The sequence below is a fragment of the Pygoscelis adeliae genome, unplaced genomic scaffold (assembly GCF_000699105.1).
Source record: "Pygoscelis adeliae isolate BGI_AS28 unplaced genomic scaffold, ASM69910v1 Scaffold160, whole genome shotgun sequence".
Lineage (NCBI taxonomy): Eukaryota > Metazoa > Chordata > Aves > Sphenisciformes > Spheniscidae > Pygoscelis > Pygoscelis adeliae.
The window spans coordinates 8097532-8101824 of NW_008824035.1; the positions used below are offsets into that span (position 1 = coordinate 8097532).

General features: G+C 38.3%; 1 long non-coding RNA gene across 1 annotated transcript; it reads right to left on the reverse strand.

Annotated features, from left to right (window-relative positions):
- Positions 1-638: 638 nt before the first annotated feature.
- On the reverse strand, positions 639-2454 carry LOC103924001. The gene is made up of 2 exons (XR_663963.1): positions 2347-2454; positions 639-1155 (listed from the first exon to the last, which is right to left on the reverse strand). It is a non-coding gene; the product is annotated as an uncharacterized LOC103924001 (long non-coding RNA).
- Between the last annotated feature and the right edge of the window lie 1839 nt (positions 2455-4293).

Genomic DNA, 4293 nt, shown 5'->3' on the forward strand with positions numbered 1-4293 from the left:
AGGCCTTGACACTGTGCAAGCACTGCTCAGCAATAGCTAAAACATCCCTGTGTTATCAACAGTTTTCATCACAAATCCGAAACATAGCACCATACAAGCTACTATGAAGAAAATTAACTCTATCCCAGCCAAAACCAGTTCAGTAAATAAATAAAATATTGTTTAATTGGCCAAAAAGTCAGCATGAATTTTCACTGTGTGAAAGACACAATAAGCTCAACAACTAAGGAACGTCCTTTATCTTGTTTTTTATCAAGCTAACTTAATAGGAGGTGAATTCTTTATGTGTAATGTTGGTAAAATGTGCACCCAGAATTGCCTGTACATAAGCATTTGTACATTACAAAAAGCTCTTCTGAAAATTGTTATCTGTTGAGTAGATCAGGCTGCTGTTGCAAAATGAAGGACCGCAGAGTGATTCTGTCATGACAGCAGTCCTTCTCCTCTGTGAATGAAAAGGGGGATCGTGCAAAGTGCCTCCAAAGGCTTCTAAAATACTGCCACAAAGTGGCTAAATCATCCTTACAAGCTCTTTTATGTTTTAAATGCATTGTTCTCAAGAATTTTTCAACTTGAAAATAAATTAATTTTTAAGTCATCAAGCCATAACAAGACAGAAACTCTGACAATCACGCATTCAAAGCATTTCAATGTCAGTTTATTCTACAGGATGAGACAAGTACCAGCAGAAGATAAAGCATTCCTGATTCCTTGGAGCCAAATTTAAAGTTGAACTTTCCTCAGGAAGAATAAGGGTCTATATTCTACTTGTTCATACTCATGTACAAAGTACTACCACTTCTTGTATTTCCGTGGTTCCTGGGAACGAGATCATAACCCATACTTAACATCTGGGACGTGGGAAAAGGTGGTAGGCATATGGTTACTATTTCACTAGTACTAGAGACAGGGTCTTCTCCACAAACTGAAGGAGGAACCAGCTGTTGTACTTTAGACTGTACATTAACCTCATCTAACTTTTAGATGGTAAGGGTTAGGGAAGGTGAATTCCAACCATGGACATACTATCTTATGCCAACAACCAAGCAGGGATCCATGCTCCATCTTACGACTTTGTGATGTAAGAAGGGAACGGAGCTTGTGCCACACGCGATGCTGATTCCAGGGTCCTTGGTTTACATCTTGTGCAGAGCTCTGTAAAACAGAGGATGTCTCCTTATCACTGAGTGAAAAATAAGTTTTGTTTCACTGTATCCTTTGTGACATCACAGGGACTAATTTTAAAACGAGAGTTCGTATTAAAAATGTAACATCGAAAAAACTTCTAGTCAAAATCCCAGATCCTCAGAGTCACTTCTCATTACAGTCTCAGTCCAAATACTCACTGCTTTGAAGTTCAGAAATTCAGTGTGACTGAAATTCACTCGGCAAGTCAAGACTTGTCTCCCAACATTTTCCAGAGGTTTGAAAGATTTTATTCCAACAGATATATTCCTCCATTGCCCTTTTATTTGAAGGTACCCAAACTAGCAAGGTTTTTAAAATGTGTATTTTCAGCAGTAGGTGGCACTATGAAGTTTCTATCTTCATAATTATTCTAATATAAAATAACATAAAATGTTATGCATATACATTAGAAAGAGCTTCATCAAATGTTGTTAATAGTCCATTATCTGAAAATGTGGCCAGATCTTTCCATTTTCCTATCATTTTAAAAAGAGCATGAAAATATTTTAGAATAAATTCTGATAATAAAATAAATGTTTTTCTAAATATTGATTGACAAAAAGTCTAATGCAAGAATAGGAATAATAAGAATGTCTAATAAATTTTAAAATTATATGTGTCATAAAAAGTTCTCTATACTCTTTGTTACTCTTCAGTAAAGTACCACCATGGGTTGTTCTTGAATATATTACTTCAGCTACTTCAAATTTCCTGGAAATTATATCTATCTCATTTGCATATAAGCTGTAATATTGCAGTAATGGGTGTCAATACATATAGACTAGGTATATAAGTTGTATAATGTAAATGAACATATACTAACAGGAATACAGCAAATGGAAAAGCATTTGGATTTTTCTGTGCTTGGCCAAAAGTTCCTATTTACAAGTGGAGACCAAAGCATCAAATGCAGGCCCATATCCTCTAGGAATACCACATGGAGATGTTACTATATCCCAAATAAACTCCAGGATTAGAGAGATGCAATGTTAATTGGAAACATTTTCTTCAAAACTTTACTATACAAAAAGCTATAAAGGGCAACTAACAAACAAGCCTGTGTTTCCGGGTATTTCAGGCTGTCTAATCAAATGAAAGTAACAATAATGCAAAAGTATTGCTCATACTTTGTTTCAGAAAGCTCCTAATGCCATACACCTCGTTCATCAGTGGCGTACGGTGGCAATAGTGCAGTGAGATACAGCATTTTCATTAAGCTGATTTTTGGATGGCTGCCTTCTCATCAGAAATGAAGCGCTGGTCTGCCTGGGCTCAAGGTGTGAAGATAAGGAAAGGAGAAAAGAAAAGAAAAGCAAGGAACACAAATGAAATATATAGTCAATGCTTTTTTATCTGGCCTGGCCAGAAAGTGTCCTTGCCTTTTTTTTTCACCCCAGGCTCCAAGCAAGCTGCTTAGCTTTGCATACTATTTCTGCACTATGATACAATCTGTGCCAACGCCTAAGATTCACGTTTGCTTTTATTTTGCTTTCTATTAAATAAAGCATGTAGAAAAGACACCTTTATAGCTTCAGGGCAATTTTTCACCAACTGACATTGTGTATTACTCATTTTGTGCTAACGTGGTCTGCTTGCTGTTTCTTTTATAATACTGAAAAAGTCAAAAGCTGGTACTTAATAAAAACATCATTTGCAAGGAGCTGGCAGCAGCTGTACTCAAAGGTTTTTTAACTTGTGACAGCCCACTTCTGTTTCTCCGGAGTCTCCAACAGAGTCCTTTCAGTTGGCTTCAGTTGGGTTCACTTTTAGACCACAGAATAAAGTGGTACTACAAAAACAATACACAGGAATATACTTAAAGTTTTGCTGCTGGTTATCCATTACATACGATTTATTGTCGCCATGCATTCTCCCTCCAAAGAATCAAAGCCATAGCATCATAAGAGCTCCTTCAATATACCTAGCTCATTCAGTGATGCAGCACATGTTCTACTTAGACCTCCATAATACATTTAGTGGCTCTATGGATGTGTTTTAACTAAATTTTCATTGTAAGGCAAGTGCTTCCACTCTATCTAGTACAGTTATCAAACATGCATATAATAAATCTGCTTAGATTACAGGTTCTTCTTCCTTCAAAGGGATATATCGATTTCATATAATTAGAGCAAGCAATATCTTTGGGTAGACACCCACCTGCAACACGATGGTACAAAGAGGTTTTTTAATTGTTACAGATTTATCAAATTTATACACTTGTGCTATTTTTAATTTACAAAGTCACACTCTTGTACCTTGTAGGGCAAATGTGAAAATGAGCTCTTCACATTAGCCCTGTTTAAATTGCAAGGTGCACTAACACAGCTCAACGGTTGTGAATACCCAAAGCAGGCATAGTGCGCCAGTCTGAGAGAGACTATAGCAGCACTCCGGCTGCAAGCCGCAGAAGCTGAATAAGCACCTGCAAAGGAATAGTTAGATCTATTATGGCTAGTAAATGTCCTAATTCCATGCTATTTTGTTATGTTAGATCATTGAAAGTAGCCTGAAAAATGGGCCCAAAGGGTAACCAAAGGATCGTTTGAAAGGTACATATTGTCATATACTTTCAGCCAGGCTACAAACACAATGGCAGCGGTCATACCCTCGTCAAAGCCATATTCAGTGCACCGAATTGATTAACTATTCAACTGCTACTTGTATTTCCAAGTGGAATTCAGCTAGCTCTCTGAGTAATGTCATTTACCAAATAATGACAAGTGAGTTAAGATAAGACACTCCGGTAATTTGGTAACTATGACACAGGGATCCAGGCCCACGGCCCCTCCGCTTTAAAGCATTCCCTCCCACTCGTGGGTGTTCCGTGGCACATGCTCGCTGTTAGGCCTGAGGAATATGATATGCTGTTGAATGCGCAGTAAATAGCTGGAGGAGTCAAAAGGTTGACGCAGACGTTGTCAGACCTCCTGACAACAGCAGACATTGCTGCTCTGTGGGGGACCTCGTCTGAAGGTATAAATCGCAAACAATTTGTGTGTATCGAACCCCAAATCCCCTTATCTCTGTTTTGGCTGGTCTGCGAGTCTGGGCACTTGTTCGGCGTTCTTCTGCTCGGCAGAAGGCAGCCGGCACACCGGCGGGTCT